Source organism: Puma concolor, chromosome B4 (genome assembly GCF_028749965.1).
Source record: "Puma concolor isolate L17-30 chromosome B4, mPumCon1.1.hap2, whole genome shotgun sequence".
NCBI lineage: Eukaryota > Metazoa > Chordata > Mammalia > Carnivora > Felidae > Puma > Puma concolor.
The window spans coordinates 135,274,606-135,299,466 of NC_141673.1; the positions used below are offsets into that span (position 1 = coordinate 135,274,606).

The window sequence follows — 24,861 nt, forward strand, 5'->3', positions numbered from 1 at the left end:
AGTTGAGTGTCCGACTTCGGCTCAGGTCATGATCTCATAGCTAGTGAGTTCGAGCCCCGCTGACAGTGAGTTCAGAGCTAGTGAGTTCGAGCTGTGCTGACAGCTCAGAGCCTGGAGCCTGCTTTGGATTCTGTGTCTCCATCTCTCTCTCTCTCTCTGCCCCTCCCCTGCTCATGCTGTGTCTCTCTCTGCCTCTGAAAAATCATAAATAAACTTTAAAAAGAACACATGAAAATTTATAGAGTAAACTGATATTCCCCTACGTGAAAATTTCAACTTCATTATAGAGCTTAAGAAAAATACGTGCTTCAGATGCCACTCATCTCACTTCTTTTTCAATTTTTTTTTATTAGAGTATAATTGACACACAATGTTACATTAGTGTCATGAATACAACAGAGTGATTCAACTTCCCTACCCATTAGGCTATGCTCACCACAAGTGTAGCTGCTGTCTCACTTCTAATTAAAATGATCATGTAACATCATTCAAGTCATGGTATTTTGAGAATGAAATGAAGGGCCAATAATAATTGCGTAGGAAAATGGATATAAACCAGGACTTCCCCTCCCCCCAATTGGAATGTATGGTTCCTCTAATTCTACCTGGTGGAGAAAAGAGAATGGAGTCTTTGCGGGGAGGAGTAGCTAGAGGAAAACTAACATTCTGTCATGCGATCCAGTATGTGTGCCTTAAGAATAGAATCATACTGGTCTATAAAATGTGTTAAGAAAATGATCTCATGGGAGATAGTGGTTTTGTTATATTCAGGGGAAAAAATAGTATTTTCGATACAATTGCATTTGTTTGTACTAGTTTCTCTCTTTCACCTACTTATTTTTAGATCTTTATCCTTTACTGCTTCGTTGTAAGTAACTTGAATACTGTTGTTGCTTTGTTTTGTTTTGTTTTGTTTTGTTTTGTTTTGTTTTGTTTTGAAGCATGGTAAGGAACTTTTGGAAGGTAGATTCCATATCTCTAGCTTAACACCTGTAAACCAGAATCTCTGAAAGCGGGGCCCAAGTATTTCCTGTTTTAAACAAATATCTCCAGTGACTCTTACGCCATAAAGCTGAAGAACCACCACCCCTGAAACACTGCTTTGTAGAGGAAAGCGTTTAAGCTTCGTTGTCAGGCAGAAGGCGATGCACAACTCAGCTCTGCCCAGTCCTGGCTACTTGATCTTGGGAAAGTGGATCAGTCTGAGCCTTGGGTTGCATATCTGTGAAACTGCCCTGAAATTTACCAGGGTTGCCACAGCCATTACCTATTGTCCGTAAATGAAGCTCAGACACAGGGTGGGCAATTGGCAAATACTACCCCCCTCCCCCGGCACCCAGCCTTCTTGTTTCCTTGAGAACAGAGGGAGCAGCTCATCTGAGTTTTAGGTAAGCCATTGTGGTGCCCCCAGCCCAGTGCCCACACTTATTCTAGTACTGCCAACATACTTTGGACAGGGCAGATACCTAAAAAAGAGTATTTGGGGAGAAAGGAAAGTTTTTGGTTCAGTGGAAGGTGTTTGTTGTTGGTATTTAACTGTAACTCCTTCATACAGTAAAAGACAGTCACTTCTCATCATTTGTGGTAGTTAGGTTCCTTAAAGTCTCCAGGAACACTGATTTAGAGAATATCAAACCATTGCTTCTAGAGGAAATGCAGGATGAGGTTCCTGTGCGCCTCTGGTCACACATCTTCTTCAACCAATCAACACATACCTGTTTTACGTGTGTTTCTGTTTAAAGACATCATGATATATATTATTGATTCATTAACATAACTCACAGCCAACAACACTGTAATTCATGCCTGAATCAAGTTTATCTAACATGTGTTTTCTCTATAAGGCTCATCACAGCCTCCATGTACTTTGGAACACTGGATAGCACTTCAGCTCTACAAACAAAAGGTGCAAAAATAAGAAAAACTGTGGCCCAAGCAGACCCCACAAAGGGCATTTGTTTACAGTCTAAGAGCTGAAATAAGAAGGCAGAGCGTCCCCTCATTCAACCTCAGGTGGGAGCATGCACATCCAGGAAGTCAAAATTTTTGCTGCTCTGCACGTGTCCTTGAATGACCATGAAAGCCCTATGAGTATTGATTTGGGGTTACAAATGATTTGTGGTGAGTAGGCACATTTGCAAATCTGGAATCCATGAGTAATGAGGATTGACTCTAGGTTGCTGTCCTTAACTCTGATACACATCTTTATTCACAGCTGGGTTACCCCAGTAGATTCCAAGTGGTATTCAAGAGGTGGATTTAAATGAAGAGCAAATGAGTGTAGGAAATGTAGATAAAAGATGACTTTTCAAACTGTTTTCCCACCAGCAATGTATGAGTGATATGTGTCCTCAGCATCCTCCTCTACACTGGTACCGTCCCTCTTTTAGTCATTCTGATAGATGTGTAATGATATCTCACTGTGATTTTAATTTGCATTTCCCTAATGGCTATTGGACAGTCAGATAATATAATAGTTATAGTACTAGCATAGCAGTAGCTCTTTTGAACACTTAAACATACAACTACCATGTGACCCAGTGATTGCACCCTTCAGCATTTATTGCAGGAAAATGAAAACTTTGGTTCATGGATGTATGGGTATTATTTATAATTGCCCCAAACTGGTCCCTCAATGTGTGAATGGTGAAAACAAATACATAAATAAAACGTGCTATGACCTACCACTACTACCTACTACTGAGCAATAAAAAGGAACAACTATTGATATGCACAACAGCCTGAATGAGTCTCTAGAAAGTTATGCTGAGTGAACAAAGCCAACTTCAAAAGGTTACATACTACATGATTCCATTTGGTATGTCATTTTTGAAATGAGAAAATTATAGAAATGGAGAACAGGTTAGTTGCCTTTTAAGGGGGTGGTAGGAACAGGAGGCAAGTGGGTGTGCCACAAAAGGGCATGGTGAGGAATCCTTGCCCTGATGGAAACATTCTGTCCCTTGACTGTACCAATGGCGATATCCGGGTTGTGATATTGTACTATAGTTTGGGGAGATGTTACCATTGGGCAGAAAATAGATAAAGGGTACATGGGAACTCTCTATAGCGTTTCTTTTAATTATGTGAATTTATAATTGCCTCAAAGTAAGAAGCTTAATGAAAAATAATAAAGCGAAGGAACAAAAAGATGACTTTTTCTTTCCACATTATCAGTTGATTCTCTGAACTGATTCCTGTTCCTCAAGCCATTTCACAAGCTCGTACGTATCCTTTAAAGAGACGAAAGAGAGATTAATTAGGTGTGAGTTCATATGATACAACATTTTAAAAGGTAACTTATTGAAAATATATACTGCACACAATTTATTGAAAGTAATAAAACTTCAATAGGGAAAATATTGAAGATCTATCAAGCATTTAGTCACCATACTATCAAGTACTTAATCACCTAACTTTCACTTCAAAGAAGTTTTTATACGAAATAAAACATATACAATACAGTGGATACTCCTATTGCAGTTGGCCCTTTGCAAATGAGGAAACTGAGGCTTAACTCATATGAAGAAGTATGGATGACATTGCTAACACTGCAGGATTGATTTGGACTACGTTGACTATTGATAGCACTTTGGGACCAAAAAGACAAGAGCAGATGTGCAAAAGGATGATGTGTTATTATTGCTGGTCTACTTCCTGTGCAAATCAGAATGCCTGAGGCATGAACAAAGTCTTTTTTTTTTTTTTTTTTTTTTTAATTTACTGTTTATTTATTTTTACGGGCTCTGTGCTGACAGCAAAGAGCCTGACACGGGGCTCGAATTCACAAACGTTGAGATCATGACCTAAGCTGAAGTCAGACGCTTAACCAAGTGAGCCACCCAGGCGCCCCTGAACAAAGTCTTAATATGACATATAACATACTAGTGTATTTCATTCTCTCAATACACACACACACACACACACACACACACACACACACGATTTTGCAGTATATAAGGAAGGGGCTGACAATAACTAGGTAGAGATACATAAAGTAGGACTTTCTTCTGAAAGGGAAGAGAATGTGTCTCCTCAGGTCGGGTCCTGTATGTTTTCTAAAGCTGCCATGACAAAGTACCACACACTCGATGGCTTAACGAGCAGAGGCTTATTATCTCATGGTTTTGGAGACTGGAGGTCTGAGACTAGGAATCTCTTCCTTCTGCGAGCTGTGAGGGAGAATCTTTTCCATTTCTCTCCCCCCTACTTGCTGCTCACTTTCTGGCAATAAGATTATCGGCAACTCTTAGCTTGTAGAAGCATCACCCTGATCTCTGCCTCCGTCTTCTTATGGTGTCCTCCCATGAGCATGTCAGTGTCCAAATTTCTCCTTCTTAAAAGTACACCGTTAATATTGGGTTAGGGGTCCACCCTGTTCCATGAAGTATCTGACCTTGTGACATCTGCGGCAGTCCTATTTTTAAATAAGGTCACATTCTGGGGTAGTGGAGGTTAAGAATACAACCTATGAGTTGGGAGGGCAGTGCACAATTCAACACGTAACAGAGTCTCTGGCCCATTCTTAACCAGTAGATGTGATGGACAAAGCTGTCATCAGGTTATCACATGAACTGTCACCAAGTGGTAAAGGTAGAAAATTGTGCTAAAAAAAAAGCAGTCATTTTAATAGGCATATTTTTTGGCCTCATTTTATCTAAACCAAGTCATTTTAAGTCAAAATTCTGAATATGCTGTATTTGCAAAATGCTTGCGATCAATCGTAACTCATGTGCATTAATAATAGAAGAAAATCAAACGTTTTCTAAAAGTTACTTCCTCTCTAAATGGTTTAAAAGTGCCAATGTACATGTTTCCAACTCTTTAAGTGAAGTTAGATTTACTTCTCCAAAATTAATAGATCGTTTGATCTGAAATAAGTTTGAAACAAACACTATAATTCAAATCGAAAGTTATTGAAATGGGAATATCATTAGAACTGCCCCCCAAACTATTTATTTTAGGGAAGCCAACTATATTAAGAAATAAAAAACAAACATCAGAGTGTTTGTTAATGGTCACTACTGCCCCTCCTGAGCACACTTTTTCATTGTGTACATGTTAAGATTTATGGGAGGGTTATAGGCCCGCGCTCAAGCTGACTGGTCTTTTTATTGCCCAGAACAATAATAAATTGAGCTAAACTACCTGTCAGTTGTGTAAAACTGTGTAGACCAGTAAGTTGATTGACTGCAGGGTTTTTTCCCCAACTTTTGAAGCAGATATGCTGACATCCTGTATACATATCCTGAGAAGATTATTCAAAGTGCAGATTAATGTCATACCCCACACATTCAAACCTCTTCTGACTTGGGTTCTTTTGCTCTCTCACTGATGTGCACATCAAAGCCATTCCGCAGTGGTGGTGATGGAACTTTGGTGCTTAGGAAAGATGGATGAACATTTCTGCAGAATACTACTGTTTAGCCATGAAAAGACCAAAAATGGGTGGGTGGCTTCAAATGTACGTAGGGGGAAAAACAAATTCTAAGAAATCAGAAAGTTTGGTACCCATTTGGAAAGACATGAGCTATTTTTAGATGTAAAGAGGATGTGGTGATGAACATGAAGCCTAAAGCCAGGTAAATCCAAATGCAGCACTTTTCAATGTCAAGATGCAGGGTTACACATTACCATTCTACCAAAATATGAGTAAGTAAAAGACATGAGTTTCCATTTTTAATCCAAAAATAGCTTTCGAAACAATAGCTTTCAAATATAAATGGAAGATACTGTATATTATCAGGGAGGTAAAGTGATGTTTAAGTTGTATGGATATGTATGTAAAAATGTTAAAAACAGCCTCCTAAGAGAATTATGTGTTTTAGATGTTGGGAGTAGGTAACTCCCAAATGTCAGTGACAAAGCTGTCATGCAGCTAGAATTATTCGGTTTTGAGTCTTCATAGTTTCTGAATAGTCCATCAACATCTAACTATCCACTCCTCACAGATGAGGTTCTGGGACTGTTGACTCAAGTCAAGTATTTTCTTGAAAATCCCACAGATAAATTTGAGAAATTCTATACCAGGGCTATGGCCGTAGCCTGGCAATGGCTCATTCCCAACCTGTCTCCTCGTACCTTTGACTCTCTCCTCCTCTCCCATCTACTAACTGATGTAAGGTCACATCCCCACCCCGCGACCATTCATGTTCATTGTAGGCAGGTGCCAGTTGACAAAATTACAAATTAAGAGTTATTTCATACACTTCTAGATGAAAGCAAAATAAAAAAAGAAATGAAAGGAGACCATTTGACAGTTTAGCATGAGACAGACCTGTATTTGAGGTTACAAATATCGCTTAACTTCCCCGAGCCTTTGTTTCCTGTTTGTATATAATATTACCATGATTCTGTAAACATGTGATTATTACTGTTAATGACACCACTATGGCTGTGATGAAAGTCACAAATCATAGGTTAGAAGTTACAAAAAGGCAAAGCAACAGTAACAGTTTACCTGGTTCTCTTCAGATGAGAGAAAATCCCTTATGGCAGAAAATGGTTTGTCAAATCTAAGCACTGCTTTGACCATGGCTCTCATCGAGGGTGAACCTTTTTCTTCCTAGCCACTTCACTTACGAAGCTAGAGAGTCCACATATTCAATATATTTCATTAAATGTGCATGCAGTTTTCATTTATAAACCTCTCCAGCTACTTTTTTACTAAGGAATTAGAGGTGAAAAATCCTTTGTCTTTTGCATTGTCATTTTTGGTTTAATATCCCCCCAGTGAATCTTCTCTCTGAAGCATTTAGAAAAGTTAATAAGAAAATGCACCAAGTAGCATGCTTGTTGTATAGAGACCAGGCTTACCTTCAAAATATCTACCCTGAGGGGACTACATCTCTTTTAGTCAAAAATGTCTAATCTCGGCTTTCCCTTCTCCGTTGGATCCAGAGTAGAAAGAATCATTTTCCATTACTATTTATAAAAGGTATCTTGTATCTTCTCTCTGATGATTTTGTTAAGACTGAACCTAGGTAAGTCTTCTCTGCTGACCCCAATGTGTGCAGACACTGTTGATCTAATTTTTCAACTCAAGGAGCTTACATCTCTCTCTCTCTCTCTCTCTCTCTCTCTCTCAATCACTCACTCACTCAAATTTTGTCTTTCACATTTCACAGTAGGGAGATGTGTGAGCCCATCACTTCCAAAGAAAAGTGCTACATTTGTAAATAATCCCTACCACATTCCTTATTGGGATATTGGCCTGGCATCCAAGACTTTGAGACACTAAGATTATCGTTCACTTAAAGCCGTCACTTGTTTTGCATTCTTTCTGCTAGGACGCAGAGAATTACCTGAATCGCTGTCCTCCCATAGCAAAAGGAATATGGGTCAAAATATTAAATGTATTTCCCTTTGGGGAAAGACACTGAATGGAAAGGGAAGCATTTTGATACAGGATTCTGCTTTCCCATTTTATTACCGTCCTGAGAAAGCCAAGGCACCTGGGTGGTTCAGTCAGATAAATATTCAACTTTAGCTCAGGTCATGATCTTACGGTTCGTGGGGTCAAGCCCCACATCGGGCTCTGTGCTGGCAGCTCAGAGCCTGGAGCCTGCTTTGGATTCTGTGTCTCCCTCCCTCTGCCCCTCCCCTGCTTATCTCCCTCTCTTTCTCTCTCTCTCTCTCTCTCTCTCTCAAAACTAAATAAACATGCAAAAAAAAAACTTTCCTGAGAAAGCCAACAGACCTTTTATTTTATAGCAAAACCATGTAATTCAAAAAACGTATGAACTGAAAAAGGTGTAAGGAAAAATTTCAGAATTAAAACCTGAGACCAAAGGGAAAAAAATCCCATTAGAGAAAAAATTATGCTGACGATAACAAAGAAAAGCAAGAACAAAATCTCATCATTATGCAAGGGTGCTAAATAATATGACACAGACTACAGATCGACTGCTGGTCCTTGAGAGTGGAGTTCACAACGATTCCATTTTGAGGCCAGCTGAATAGTTCTTAACTACTTTTCTCAGGTGGAAAACCCTGCAGAGGTTTCTTCTAACATACCTGTCCAGCTCAATGGGAATGTTTTGTTTCTTTCTAAAAAATTCAGTACGCTCATTTAAATGAACAAATCCCCAGTTCGTAGGACAGCAGAAACATGGGGAAATTATTCCTAAGCAAACTTATCATTGCTGCGATTAATCTTTAAATATTGCCATCCATCTACTTCGTTCCATCTGTGCATACCAGATGAAGAATAATTTCTTGGCGAATGCTGCCACACAATTGTGGGCGGATGGGTCAGTTTATGAGCCACCATTTTACTGACAATGGAAGTTCCTGAACAGAGGAGCCCTGATTCGACAAATGGTACAAGAGAGTCCAGGGCACTGTCCCAGAATTTAACTATGTTAAGTGAGAATTCCTGCTTGAGCATAGATTGGATAGAATTGGTTACTGGACTCAGGTACCACCCAGAGATTCTGATGTGTGGCATTGTCACACTTTTAGTAAGTAAATTGCTCAGTCGTTTGAGAGAAAATGATACCCTCTCTGCTATATTAGAAACCGGGTTTTCACATGTTTTTTTGTGAATTTGTCTCAGAATACTTTTGTAAAGTTGACACCAATTTGTCATACTACCACGCTCAGATGCCTTTATTTTCCTTGCCCACCTCTTCCTGTAAATTGGCCTGTTGAGTAAAAGACCCCATTATCTAGATACTCTGGTGCCTTTGTTTACCTCAGAATAGATAGTGCTAGTTTATAAACCACTTTGACAGTCTTTCCCGGGACATTCTGTATAAAGTGCAAAGAGTTGTCATTTGCATTTTCTACTGTTGGTGTGAGGTGATATGTCCAGGTATTGAGTTTACAGTGGTAATATGAACTAAGTTCTTTTCTAAACTCGAGGGAGACACTCAATCATGAAGTGGCACAGTGACTCCAGTGGAATAAAACAGAGTTATCAGGATACTCTGTCTGGGGCATTCTAATGACTCTGTTGGTGACAGCTTGTCTACTGCCTGGTGGCATTAATAAAGAGCACTTTTTCTGGGGAAATTGTTATGCTGGCTTTGCTGTCATGTGATCTGACAGGGCATATGCCCTGTCAAATTGAGTCACTTTGCATTTCACTACAGACAAGGGTCTCTTGCAAAATGGCACCTGAGAGTGTCACTGCACCAATACTGTTTTATTCTCAAGAGAAACCTTTAACCAGGTGAAATAGACAATTGCATCCACCATACACAGAAAATCAAAACCAGCTCACTTACCTATTTCAGCTGAAATATTCCTAATTCCCCAATGTCAAAGCACATGTGTTTACAAGCAGTAGTACTGAAATACATCTTCAGGATATAGTTAATAATATCGGGAGTAAGTTCACATACGTAATCCTCAATAGAATGAAAGGGTGGCCTCATCCAGAAATTGTGAGTGTAAAGGGGGAGATTAGGCTCTCTCCAACCCTATCTTTATGTTGTGTTTTTTTTTTCATTCCACATCCTCCAGGACATGTAGTATGGTCTCTAAAAGCCCTAGTTGTTTCCAAAGCGGGCACTCTCTGCCTTTTTGTTGGTAAGGGAAAAACACAAGATAAAACGAAACAAAACAAAAAAAAAACCACCATTGCTTTGTCAAGGTCTGCCAACCACCCATTCATCATGCAAGTCTGAACTTTGGTAATATATGGCTGTGGAGAAATGATGGATGTGGGATCGGGGATTTAGGAAGGATTCTCAGGAACAACGAACTCAAACAGGCTTCTGTTTAAATGGAACAACACTAGACTTCGTTTGATTCAGAATTAGTGACCCAGTTCAATCTTATCTGAAGTTCAAAACAGCTTATTTCATTTGTTTTTGACAATTGTACATTTTGTTATCCTATAAGGTTAATGAGAGGAAGTCAAGGTTATAATGAGAACTACAAAAGGGAAATACCACACTAAAGTCTGTTTTTTGTGGTGATGTGACCTAAAGAAAAAGCCCTTAGATTCTGACTTCTCATAAAAAGCCCATGCTTAATAACACTCATGATAGTGGTGGTTGTGAGAAAAGCTAATCTCAGAAGACTTTCTGCATAGTTTTTTGTATCAGAGAGATTGGTTGCTTTAGATAAACTACTCGGCGAGTATACATTGAAATTCTTACTCAAATACTCTGAAAAATAGCCCAGAGTAATTAAATCCTGTGTATATCATATGGCACTCTCCTGCCATTGGTCAAACAGCAAAAGGGAATGAGAGAGAGAGGAGAAGAGAAAATAAAAGCCGAGAAACACTCTGGTTATAGAAGCTCATTCATTTAGCTCATTTACTTAGTTAAGTAACCAAAATGTTTACTGTGACTCATGAATGTGGTTAATTTGAAAGCCAGCAGATTAGTACGTAATGTCTGTCCAATTAAACCCAGAAGCCCAGTTCACAAGCAGCTGACATGTCATTGAGGGAGCAAAGCCGAAAGCCACCAGAAGGCGGTCTTTTCCCGGGTTTATAGCAGAAGTGGGAGAAACACAAGATTGCCAACAGCACATAATGAAGTTCCTACAGAATGTTCGGCAGAAAGATAGGGTTTCTACCCTTGAGTGACTACCTCTGGGTGGGAAAATTTTTCTGCATTTTCAAAAATTATGCAATAAAAATATATTAGGAAAAAAAAACAGGGAAGAGAGTATATAAATTTGCCCTGATAGGCCGAGAGACGTACTCACTTTATTCCCCTTTCCTCATAGCTCATCTCTTTCGTTGTTTGGCTGAAAACAAACTGTTCGCAAGCTGCTGTACATCCTCAGCACCACCAGGATACCACAACCGGGAAGAGCGACAGGAATAGGGAATCCTCTGAAAGATCCCCTTTACTGGGGCAAAAGTTGGCTGCACTGTCCTGATATCACTTATACGATTCCTTAAACTCCTGCACAATCCTCTTACATATAAAAGGGAGAATCGTTCCAAAGTTTGCTCCTCTGTGACGAACTAAACCATCCTTTCACCTGCTAAAATGAGAGAATGCATTGAGGGCAGTGGTAAAGTGGATTATCTATTAATATAATGGATCAAGGTATATATGGATATATGACATATTCTGTATTTGTGAGCAAACTCTAAAATTAATTGAAGGTACAATGAAGGAGAGTAAGGACAAGCAAAGAAAGAAGTATCAATTTGTACCATACTTAAAAAACAAATCCAAGAGGTATAAATCACCAGTCACCAAGTCAACCAATTCAGCCTCCTATTAATTTGGAAATAAAAAATTGAATGTTGGCTGAGCTATCCAATTCCAAGGATTAACTTAAAAGTAAACCATTCCTAGATGTATCAAGTGTATTCCAAACGAGTTTATGGGCTTCTTATTTTCAAGAGGGCAAAATCCATTTGAGAACTTAGATCCTACATACTCCTTCTTACTTTGGTTTATTTTTAGTAGAGTGTTGGACCAGATTCAAAGTTATTTCAGGAGCATATCAGAGAAAATTTGCCTAAAGAAGAGTTTGTGCCAAGTAGTCATTAATTAAAGCAAACTGAACGAAAGCAAAAGCTCTAGTAGATAATTCTTTTAGTTGATTTGCAATTTCTTATAACCACTTTTATTTTTCATACTACCTGTTTCTCTGAGCCAAGAGCCATAAGTTTAAGCCAGTTTATTTTCATCATTTGGTGTATCTGTCATTATCGTAATTTTTTCATCTGAAATATAGCTCTCTAAATTTTGGTGTTCTTATGTATATATAAATATGAATATATTTGAATGAAGTGATACACGTACACACACACACACACTAGCACTTAGCTCAAAAGAACATAAAATCACATAACTTAGGAGTAATAATGTTACAGCATTTTGTCCCCAGTTGACATCTTAATGCGGTTCTGTTTTCAAAATAAGGTGGGGAAACATACGTTGTAATAATTTTCAGTTCAATTCCAAACCCGCTAGAATGATGAGAGTTCCGTTAGAGCTTGATGTGTTGAAAGCGACAGTCTATAGATAGAAGCAAATTTCCTCACAAATGTATAGGAAGCAAAGGGAGACTGAATGAAGTGAAAACCCAGCAGTTGTGAGACATGCCGTTCTTTCCTGAGTCAGGTCATTCTGGTCCAAACACACACACACACACACACACACACACACACATGCATGCACGCACACACACACGCACAGAAAGGACGGTGTGTGGGAGATACATCCCCTTGTCCTTTGTGGCATCTGCTGACAGGATGGTTTAAAAATCTGCTGTTGCACAAATATTTTAGGAGGTGACTCTTAGGCATGATTAGGCACTTACTGTGGACCAGACAAAATATAAGGGACTAAGACAAAAATGCTGCCATTTCATAGAGTGTACAAAATTACAAAAACGTTCCAATGTTATGTCATGAAAACTACGGAGTGTTTATATGAAGTTTAAAAAGTAATAGCAAAACCACTCACCCTTATCCTGAGTTCACTGGAAAAATTTTTGCAAAGAATAGAAATCTCCACAAACATGAGATGAACACAGGAAGCAAGTAAATACAACATGTTTTATGGGTAAGGTGAGATACAATGTGGAAAGTTACGGGAATACTGGGGACACTGAGTCCCTGCGCAGATGTTTGAAACTTTTAACGCGCTTTTTGTGTAAGTGCTGTTGTGACTCTCAGGTCCCACCCATTTTTCAGTCTGGATCACACTACACAGGAGGAAACTATACTCTTACTTGGCTCCCCGCTTAGAAAACACGTTGTCAGTGTAGGAAAGTGCCGAGCTAATATTTAATAATATTTAAAATTTAAATAGGTAATGCTATCTAATAAAACTCATAGTGTTTTGAAATCGGACAGTCTGAAGTGAATAAAGTGCTCCTATGGAATGCGTAAGGGGCCAGTATGATCGTCACAAGAGCGGACAGAATTAAGGTACAGGAAGGGTGTACCTGTTAATGACAATGTTAAGAGGCACAGGAAGCAGAGGGAGATGTCAGAGGACAGGAAGTAGAAAGCAATTACGGTGACTCCTCCTCTCATTAGGAGTCAAGCAAGGCTCTTGCTGGAGTGTCTCCAGCTGTTTTTTGCAGAGCTGTGGTGATTCTCTCAACTTCTGTTCCAAAGGAAATAGTTACCTTTCCCCCAAGTCATGCAGGACCTACCTACTCAGACTCTCAGCCATAGCTGCACCTCTCATTTGTAATTTAGAAGAGGCTTGCAGTTTCTGTGTGCCTACCCTGTAGGTCCACGAGAAGGCTCAACTCTGACTTGCAAGAGAATCCATTAATTCTCCAAATGAATTACCTACCCCTAGGTTGATGCTTGGCGTCAATGTCCTTCTGTGCATTTAAGAGCTTGAGTTCCCTGTATAGGGGGTTTCCGAAATCCCTGAGACAGGTCACACACTTATTTTAGTAATGGTCACCCAAGGCTCTGAGAATTCAGATCCTTGCCACATGGATCCCCGACCACTTTGTGCATATTCCAAGCCACAGCACCAAGATGGAAGTGGACTTTTGAACACCAGGATTCGTTGGGATTTTTCTGGTCAGATAATTTTTCTCTTTGGAGGTGAAGAATATGCAAAGGAATTAAATTGAGCAAAGGTGTTAAATGAAAGGAAAGGAAACCAGAAAACAGTGTTAAGTAAGACAGAATCATGATATGAAATGCTGGATCACAGATGTGAAGACCCAGAGCCGAATGCAGCATTTCCTTCATTTTACAGTGCGCACTAATGTCGACGTGAATTGTACTTTCTATCACGCCGAAAGTATTTATATTCGGGATTCTCCAGGAAAAGAAAAGAAAATTAATCAAATAGTATACTGTGAGAGCTGGAAGCATCTCCTGGAACCCTCCACCTGGAAGTATACATACCGACTGGAGATAAAATGGAGATATAGATCTGATCATGTCAGATGTGAATATACAATAATAAGATACAATGCATTATTGGAACTGTGCGTACAGTTTCAGAACTGAGACCGAGACCTCCACTTTTAGGTACCACTACTCTCAATGTTAATGTTTCCAGCCCAGGACTTCTGTCTTCCAAAGGGAAAAAGGGATCCCGGAGAGGGTTTCGAAGAGAGAAACGTGTAACCATCAAGTTCTGCAAGATGAGTCCAATGACACTGACCCAAATTCCTTCTTGGTCAGTGTTCTTTAGGTGGATCATACAGTAGAATGTTGACACATTGGAACTCTGAAGTATCTAATGAATGAGCACCAGAAGCAAGGTCAGAAGTAGTAGTATTATTATTTTCTACAACGCATTGACAACAATGTGCAATCTCTATCCTAGGTCACATAAACATTTTTTTTTTTTTTTCTGTGTAGATAGTGTTGTGGTTTGTCTTTGAGTGGTGTCTCTATTTCTGGAGAAATGTTATGTAGTGGTACACGGGAATATTTTTGTGACCTCTGGAATTATTTATATTTCGTTTGTTAATACTGAAGCGTCCAAAAAAGCGCTGTTAGGTCTAGTGGTCCCAGTAACACTGTTATTCTACTTCACATAATCCATGCTGCATCCCATGAATAAAATACCGACTTGTTTTCAGGTTATGCAATGTGTGAGTAGATTACAATGCTATATTGCTGACACATGCATGAACTTGGCTTTTTCTCCCTTTTTGTTCTTTTTCGGCTCCACCCATTTTCTTCCTTGAAATCATTGCCTCCTTAATCAAGCAAAGTAAGAATACTTACATAAGTAGGGCATTGCTGCTGACACCACGCCGTTTTCGATTCCTCTGGTATGCTCTGAATAACAGAATGTACTCCCTAAGCCCAGAGAGTGTCCCTGCATCATGGTTTAGGTCCTGCCCATGCATCACCACCCCCAGGAGTTTGCACGTATTTCATGTTAAAGCTGCCTCCTTCCATAAAGAGTCCAGCTTCGCCAGAAGTGGACACTGGGTGCTGTTCTGTGCCTTTGCCATCTCGCCTTTCTAGGATGAAGGTGAAAAAAAAAAACAGCCTCGTGAAGACAGACACACAGACCAGCTGGTGGCACCGAGGCTAATATAGTTAAAGAATCAGTCCTGATTAGAATTAGACAGTCTCAAGTTTGAACCCTGCTTGTCAGCTCTGTGACCATGGGCAAGCTATTTTATCTCCCTGCACGTCAGTTTCTTCATTTGCAAAATGCAGGTGACATCAAGACCTGTCTCAGTGTTTCTTGGGAGAATCTGGCGAGTTAGCACAGCAAGCAACACATAATTGGCTCTCAGCAGTCGCGCAGTGCTGGGGTGGGATGGGCACCGGGATGGGTGGATTGCCAGGAAGCAAGATAGGGGTCCCCCTCCCTTAAAGGCATTTAGAGATTACCTCTGCTGGCTGCTCAGGAAGGGCTGGTCGTAGAGTATTATCCAATATGGGAAGGAGCATGAGAACCACATTGAAACACTTTTACCTCCTTTTGTTGAGAAAGAAGCCATTGGCCCTTTGCATTAAACTGAGTCGAGGTGAGGTGGCCAGGATTACTCAAGGTGCAATATTATCGGTACCCTCGAAGCATCAGAATCCACGCGTGCGTGCTGCTAATCCATCTTTTCTCACTGCCTCTTACTTGCAGACCCCTTCTCTACCATTCAGCCGTACACGATAGCTGGGAAGATAAATGAACTCAAAAGAAGCAGAGAACAATACTGCAGTTTTTAAATCTGTCACATTTCTTCCCCCACTTCAAATTTGACTTGACAACTACATTTATTTCACCTCGCAATTGCTACAGGTTAATAATATTGTTTTATCAGGGAACATTTATCTTGAGGAAGAAAGTTATCCTAATGCAGCAGATAACTTATCCAAGGACAAATAGAAAGGGGGCTGTGTCTTGAGGGTAATGCTAATGCCTGGCGTGCTATAAAAATAAATGAAATCTGATTAACGCTATTGGGAAGAAGAATAAGTCATAGTTCCTGTGAAATATTATTTTGCTGATTGGAACCATTTCCATTTTTTGTCAGTTCAAAACATTGTATTAAAGATGATGAGAGATGACTTTAACTGTGACAGAGATCTCAAGTCCTGTGATTAAAAGTGGTTGTTATAGGTTTGTAATCCTGCGGGTTTAGTCTAAAGTATTTTCTCCATAAATTGAAAGAGAAACACACTAAGAATTCAGAAGATTTTAATTAAAGTTGTTCAAAAAAAAATTAATGAGAGTGTTAAAGGCTGGTACACTAAGTGTTTTTGATAATGAATTCAATTTATGGAAGAAATTTGCTAGCCAGTTTTGGGGATGCCAAAACAGCCTTCATCTGCACAATGTATATTTTCGTGGAAGCATTATTATTAATTACCCCGCTTTTACTAATTCACAAAAGTGAGTCCATATTCATCTCCATTCCGATACATTCCGATGATATTAAACCAAGCATCTAAAAAGTGGCAACAAAGCCTTTTTAAAGGAGAAAAATAGACCACAAAGGGTCGGACAGGATTCTCGGGACCGTGAAACAAATGTCTTTTCAAAAATAGCTCGTTGGTGTAGAGAGTGAAAGCAGCCTGGGTCAGAAGCGAAGAGAGAACGCACAAGAGCATAATTTATTTTGGATTGGACAGCCGAAACACATCCAGTGTAAAAACCGCTCTTTCTCGTTTTTCCGTGAGCGTGCCTGCAGCACTGTGTGGCATCCTCCACCTCTGCAAGGCCAAAAGTCAGCAGTGCGGAGCACAGTGTGAGAGCCAGCACTGCGCAAAGAAAGCAGGCGATGCAGGGGTGGTTTCAGTAGTAAGTCAACCCACTAACAATGATAATGGCTTGTGTGTATGCAGGCCCTTTCTTTATGAAGCCCAGTGTGTTTTTAAAACACGATTCTGTGCATTCAAAATGCACCCCTATGATTAGGAAGGGCACAGGTTTAATTAACTCTGTTTTATGGATGAGGAAACTCACAGTATCCTGGATTGATAGGTAAATATTACAATGGGCCCCATTCGCTGTCCTTTTCTGTTGCCTGGTTAGGCCCTGGTAAGGCAACAGTAGGTCTCAACTGATCACCAAAGAGACCGGAAAAGGGGCCGGTGACGGGCGAACCAAGAGGGCGATTACGGTGACCTCAGTTGTGCATTGCGGTACCAGCCTATCTTCTGCTGAATTTCCAAGGCAATATTCCAGTGTAAAAGTCCCAATCCCAAAGACTATGCTGTTAAAAAACAAAAATAACAAACAAATAAATGGGGCACCTGGGTGGCTCAGTCCATGAAGCGTCCAACTCTTGATTTCAGCTCAGGTCATGATCCCAAGGTCATGGGACTGAGCCCTGTGTCGGGCGTGAAGCCTGCCTCAGGTTCTATCCTTCTGCCTCTGACCCTCTTCCCTACTCATGCTCTCTCTCTCCAACACACAAAACAAAGAACCAAGATGTCAGTAACTGGGTTGTTTTAGATCCACCCAAGCTTTGGCGTACCCAAATCACCATGGAATGGCTCTAATGTATTTTTATAAAACTTTGAGTCTTTAGTCATCAGAAAGGTGGTACACACTTGTTGAAAACTAGTCATTCAGTTTATTAGGAGTTAATTCTTCAACTGGCCCTGAAGTTTCTTAAGAAAGTGGGAAAGGAATGAGGTAAGTTCAAAAGAGACAGAAAGGCAGAAAACCTGCCAACTAGCTTTTTTCCCCTCACTCTCAGGGAATCTGCAGTCTTCGTCCATTCAACCGATGCTTTGTTTTGGGCCAGCCATTAAATAAGACCCCGCTGTGCGGGGAGGAGATTAATGCTTTTGTTGTTGTTAGTTTGTTTTGTTTTGCTGTGGGTGTGTTTCACTTACAGAATGGCATCCTCTCTGAAACTTCCTTTGGAAATACACAGTTTGTGATTATATTACCATGGGTGTGTGGGGTGCAGAGAGAGTCACAGTGTAGCCCTAAGTTGATCACTCCTTTTATTTATTTGTTATTCTTCATTATTTTATTACATAAGTTGGAGGTGTGCAACATTTTACTTTGACATGTGTGTACATTACAAAGTGATCACCCCCAAAAGTCGAGTTACCATTCATCTAAGTTGAACACTCCTTATAAATATGAGAAGGTGAAGAAAGACAGTATCCAGATCATGAACCAGATAGCTCCCCCAGCACCAAGTCATGAGGTAATTTTCGTAGTTGGTTTTTCAAACCAACTCATTTATTCATCCGCTTTTATACAACAAATACTTGTTGAGTATCTGTCATGTGGAAGGCAATATTCTAGGAGCAGCCAATATCATAGGCATGTCTCTGCTCTTATGGAGTTGATAGTCTGCTTTGTAAGATGGCATCTTGCCAGCGGAACGATTCATATGCCCAGAAGCAACTCTCCTTCTGAATATGTGCAATGGCATATCCTTTGCACACTTACTTTTAATACATTGGTTTTACAACAAAGTTAGTATACTAGGTCTTCAGTTCCGAGCAGTGTTAAAGAAATGCTCCAGTGAATGGTGCCTTCCATTTTATAGTCTCTTGTGAAGACAGTCAGTATGGCATTGGCATTGGCAAAACTGAATTTACCAGTGAATACATGGTCACTCCTATTTTTAAGTGACAACCTTTCGGTTCTGTAAAAATGTAAAATTGTTCTATCAAACTACCTGAGATCAAGCTCTGTACATTCTTATATCATCTCACTATGGCGGTGCTCTTGGAGGAAGATGCTGATGTTGCAAGAAAAAGTCCCACTGGAACCCTCCCACCAAGGTCCCCCACAAGTGTCCTCACTTATTGCTCACTGGAGGGCTGTTGTAGAAGTCCTTTTAGGTCATTATAAGAAATCTCCTGTTTTTAGGTAGAAGTTTGTAAGGAAACATTATTTTCTGCAACAATTTAAGAGAAAACACAAATGCAGATTGGGAGAGGAGTAACAGATCAGTCATGGACTAATCAGGAAACAGAATCCACTTGGGAGTTTAAAATAGCGACAAGCATAGGCTGTGGGGGAGTGGGTGGTGGGCAAGCTAAGAACGAACAGGAAAAGTGAGGCAGCCCATTGCTTATCAAAGTGAGTAATGACTTGCCTCCAGGCTGGAAGGATAGAAGAAGGTTATGTTAGTGGAGCCTGGGAAGTCCATGGCTCCCCTGGGGAACTGGAGCCATGGCAGAACTGGCAGGCCAAAGCTAGAGTCACAGATGAAACATCGCCACAGTCACATCGTCACTGGAAGCAGAGATGAAGAGACCTATAAGCCCAGCATTCTCTGTCGACCCCAGCGCCAGTATCCCACCAGATACTCCCAGTTGGAAGTCAGTAGAAGCGTGAGAATCCAGCCTGAGAGGGGTCTACACAGAAGAGCTGAGGAAAGGTTGAGTCATGGATGTGAGACCAAACTGCCCAGCGCTGCCCCAGAAAAGTTAAGAGAAAAGACTCCTTCTTGTTGAATAGAGACATCTACAGACAGCTGGGAAAAGCGACTGACATCACCTTAAAAATACATATTTTTAAAAAGGAATGAAATTTGTCTTAAAGAATGATGAAAATATGAATTTGAAAGTGAAAAATATGACATATGAAAATAAAACCACACAAAATTACCTGGGGAGGCTAGTGTCTGAAAACAAGACAGAGGTGTAAAAGCATCACAGTTCCTTAGACCCAAAATAACCATACATAAATTTATTTTATTTTTAATCTTTTAGAATGTTTATTTATTTTTGAGAGAGAGAGAGAGAGAGAGCACGAGCAAGGGAGGGGCAGAGAGAGAGGGAGACACAGAATCTGAAGCTGGCTCCAGGCTCTGAGCTGTCAGCACGGAGCCTAATGTGGGGCTTGAACCCATGAACCATGCCATCATGACCTGAGCTGAATTTGGACGCCCAACCAACTGAGCCACCAGGCACCCCTTTATTTTTTTTTTTAATTTTATTTATTTATTTTGAGAGAGAAAGAGAGAGCATGTGCAGGGAGGAGGGTCAGAGTAAGGGGGAGAGAGAATCCCAAGCAGGCTCTGCACTGTCAGAGCTGGACCCAGGGATCCATCTCACGAAATGTGAGATCATGACCTGAGCTGAAATCAAGAGTCAGAGGCTTAACCAACTGAGCCACCCTGGCGCCCTAAAACCATGCATAAAATTTAAAAGATCGGTTACAAGATAAACATAATCAAACTCCTCCCTGTATTACATTTATTAATTTTTTTCACTTATAAAAAAATGAAGTGGATAAAAGTACCCAAATCTTTATGGGAGGAATGAGAACAACTTTTAATAAAGGCTACTACATCTGTTGTTTCCGGATGGCGATACTCCATATAATTAATACATTTTTCTTCACAAATGAATGCATGTTAATAAAACTCTGTAGTAAAATTCCAATAATGGTATTGTTTTTTATTTGAAATTTTGTTTGTGACCTTATATAATTTTGTTTTGGAATCACCTGCAATTTAAAAAGGGAATAGCTAACTTATGCTTATAAATATCAAAGTGATAAAGTGTATCAACATAAAATGGTAAGGGGCGCCTTACCAATTTGATGGAATATTATGAACTATGGATATTTATAACAGCGAATCCTTATATGTTATAGAGTCAAAAAAAGCAAGAAACCAAATTATGTCGTTAAAGTATACCCACATATGTATAAAAACAAATATGCGACATGAAAAGACAGAAAATATTTCAAATATATGGATCATTTTTAATATTATTAATGTCATTAAAGGCAAGGCAGTTTGTTTTCTTCTACTTTCCAAAATTAGCCTAAGGGTATGTACTATTTTGGGGCGCCTGGGTCAGTCGGGTAAGCGTCTGACTTCGGCTCAGGTCATGATCTCGCGGTTTGTGAGTTCGACTGTAACAGCCCAGAGCCTGGAGCCTGCTTCAGATTCTGTGTCTCCTCCTCTCTCAGCCCCTCCCCTGCTCATGCTCTGTCTCTCAATAATAAATAAATGTTAAAAAAAAAAAATTAAGAATATGTAGTATTTTATGATTTAAATAGATTTGGGACAAATTCTTAATAGGTTAAATGTGTGGAGTCCGTAATGTGATTTGGCCGTGTTCGTAATCATCTGACATGAATGAACTCATTTGATCCTCTCAACAAATTTACAAGGAGCATATTCCCCTCATCCCATTATGCAAATAATAAAACAGAAACCTAGAAAGCGTTGGCACCTTGCAGATGATCACACAGGTACGGAGTGGCAGATCCAGGGTTTGGGTCCAAGGGAGCTGACTCCGGAACTCAATAAACACTGGCATAGTACCTCCTCAATCAAGAAGGTGGCATGCAGATTGAAGAATTTTAGTTCTTAAAAAGTTCTATGGATCACAGGTTCTCATCCTTGCCTGTGATAACTTGATGGGCTATGGAAAGTCGTTTGATAAGTGCTCACGTTGTTTCTCCGATGCAAAGTGAGTCTTCTCAAGCACCGTTTGTTTAACATTAGAGCTCAGTGGTTTTCCCCTGTCCAGGCAGGTGTGCTCCTATAGCCTCCTGCTTGTCCTTGAGCTCTGAGGAGCTATCACCCTTGTTTCCCGGAAGTTGAGGTATTTGTGTGTTACAGACTGTGAAATCAGAGACAGTCGGTTTCTATGGGAACCAGCTTTACTTAATCCAAAAGGGCAGCGAAGAGGAATTTGTAAATGTTACGGAGGGAAGAACTATCCTCAGTTTGAAACACGGTTTCTTCTACCTCCTTTTTTTTTTTTTTTTAATTTCACTTTCAGAAAGTTCTCCTTTTAATCCTATGCATTTGAAGGAACTGCAACATCTTTACCTGAGCGATTTAGCAAACTTTTTTGTTATCTGTCTTCACAATGTCTAAAACCAAGGAGCGCTGTCTTTTCACAGATTACAGGGCGACACGTGCTTGTGTTTTCCTCAGCCCCAGAAGTGGGCATCGCAGTATTGGAATATATACATTAGATTACTTTCACAATGGTCTTGAATCTTTGGGTAAACACGGGGAGAAGGGATGGAGATCGGCAATTGGAAAAGCTGGTGTTATTAGTCTGTTTTTTCTCTCTGGGTATCTGGGTTTTCTCAGCAGCTCAAATTGGATTGTAATTCAAAAATTAAGGGAAGAACACCATTGCATCATATTTTAACCCCAAATTGTATATTTCTATTCACTGTTGGGTCTTTAAACTATATGAGAGCAGTATTTTCTTTTAACCTACCTTGGAGAAATCTTTAAAAAGTTTTAAAGTAAATGATATTATCTTCTGTAGAAAGCAGTGCCTGACAAAGTATCTCAGGATTACTAGGAATTATACTTTTGGTACACCTTATTATGAAAATACTTAATATGTTGAAAAATAATTTCTTGTGTGCATGCTGTCAACACACACAAAAAAAAACATGAAGGATTTATCATAATCCAGTCGGTTCCTGAAATGAAGGGGGTTGGTGGCTAGATGTGAATACTTTCAAAAGGTTTATTGCAGGGATCAAAAATATCATTAACAATATGAAAGTAATGTTTTTCAAGGAACACTCTTTTCCAGTCATCCTTTCTCTAAACTCTTTGCAGCTTGGCATAATGATGTTTAAGAGAAGAGTCATGCAGATGACTTCATCATGGCATGAAATCAGGGTATAAATTATTTTATCATAAGATGGAATTAAAGAGAAGACTAGAAATGTATCAGCTTATCAATAAATAGGACTGGGTGTGAAACTTTCAATATAGAGGCATACATAAATGTAAGATTACACAAACAAGACAAAACAGGACATCTTTATTACCTTCTACGCACAGAGGACCATAGCTTAAGGCTTCTAGTAACCTTAGAGAATTGAATGTCCCCTGACTTAAAACCTCCCAAATCTCTGTTTCTGTGATAACGTTTTGTAATTGTCGAAAAGGACTCGTCAATTCCTCTACTCTACGGTGAGCCCATCCCTAAACCCTCAATAGTTGTACATATTTCCTACAACGTCTACCTCTTGAAGATTAAAAAAGGGCTCTGAAGGACACCTGGATTCACTATGAAGCAGATTTCAGTGTGTTCCATCCTTTTTGGACCCTTTCCCAAGGGATTTTAATTACTAAAGTGCCCCAAGCATGTTTGCTTTTCCATGATTGGTTTTCAAAAGAGTAGCACTGTCCTTTACTGTCCTTTAAGAGACACAATGACAGTGACAGTGCTTTTCATCATTTGAGAACTTCAAACAGTACAACCTAGTTTTCAGGTCCAAGCATATGCTGGTATTACTTATTGCAAAAATGCTTTCCAAGCTTTGCGCAGTGGCAGTGTCGTAGCCAATGAGGTTTATCCGAGAAGCGATTACTTGCTAATTAAAAACTTTTCCCAATACCCTGCCATGACGACTTGAAAAATGCTTTCCAACGTTCTACATAGTTATAGCACAGAAATGGGCACCCGCTAAAAAAAATTATAAAAGTCAACTAATACAGAAAGAATAATCATCTCAGAAGGTTAAGAAATTTTTCTTCAAATAATAAAGGTCACCAGTGTAAGTAACCTACCCACAAGAAGATTCAAATTGATATCACACAGGACGCTTAAATTATGTCATCTTGACTAATTCTAGATTTTCTTAACTTGTTGCATTTGTTTTAGTGTTCTTATTTTGTGCATTTGTATTCCTAGATTGTATACATTTTTAATTAGCATTGCTATCTGGCTACCTTTAATATGGTCTATGGCTATCCTTCTAATTATCTTCTTACAACCATTATCAGCCTTTTAAATTTTCTCTGATGTCAGTTTGAAAAGTGACAATACATTTAGGGTTAACTATTATTTCAGCCATTTTGATTACACACTTTGCCTTCTGACCTTCTGAAAATCACCTGACCCTTACTTAAGACCTTTGCATAATTACCTATCCAATTTTCTTATCTCCCTCTTCCTTTATATGCTTTTTTCTTCCCTTAAAGTTACTGAGCGCAGTATAGTTGTGGTCATTGCCAAAGTCATGGCGACCTTGTTAGGACTCTCCCCAAAGTCCTCACAAGATAACCAAATTAATGACTTAATGTTTTATCTTAGTGTCCAGTCATTCCTAAATCTACTGTTATGCCATTTTTGTTCTTTAACAAAGCGTTAATTAACTTGACCAACTTTTCCTTTTATTCATCATTTAGGACAGAATAAGAACCGCACGAAGTGTTTAATTCATATACTTCATTATGTAGACAGTTCATTTACATGAGCATGATCATTTTTCTATCCCATGAACGTATTTACTACATTCAGAATCTCTCCACTTTTTCTAAGGAACATAGTCACATTTGCATTAAAAAAAAAAAAAAAGTTGAGGGGCGCCTGGTGGCGCAGTCGGTTAAGCGTCCGACTTCAGCCAGGTCACGATCTCGCGGTCCGTGAGTTCGAGCCCCGCGTCAGGCTTGGGCGGATGGCTCAGAGCCTGGAGCCTGTTTCCGATTCTGTGTCTCCCTCTCTCTCTGCCCCTCCCCTGTTCATGCTCTGTCTCTCTCTGTCCCAAAAATAAATAAACGTTGAAAAAAAAAATTAAAAAAAAAAAAAAGTTGAAGTCCACAACAATAGACTGCATGATTGTTAAGATTTCTTTCGGATATGCCATTTATACTCATGATACCTGGAAGACTTTCTGAAGCTAATCTCTAAGCTGATGGTTCTAAAAGTATGGTCCTCTGACATCTGGGGATCTCTGAGACCCTTGCAAAGGTCCTCAAACTCAAACAAAAACTCATAATAGCCAGATATTACTTGCCTTTGGACTCTTTCGACATTTGCAGTAATGAAGAAAAGCAGTGGTGGTAACTGCTATGCCTCGTCCTGTGTTAAATTGTACTAGGAGACATTGCATTCCTTTAAGATCGTCCATAGAAATTTTCCCAAAAAATCAATAAAGGGATTCCGCACCTCAAGAAAACTCTAACGGTGTCTTTTGCCAATGATAAAATCTGAGCTTTCCAGTAAAACTTAGAATTTTGAAAAACTTGCATTGGCCACCATAAGCCTCACAGAGTTCCAATCAAGCTTATACT

The 24,861-nt window shown here is 39.6% G+C and overlaps 1 pseudogene; it reads left to right on the forward strand.

Annotated features, from left to right (window-relative positions):
• Nucleotides 1-23,101: 23,101 nt before the first annotated feature.
• Nucleotides 23,102-23,218, forward strand: LOC112868067 (U4 spliceosomal RNA; annotated as a pseudogene).
• The last annotated feature ends 1,643 nt before the right edge of the window (nucleotides 23,219-24,861 follow it).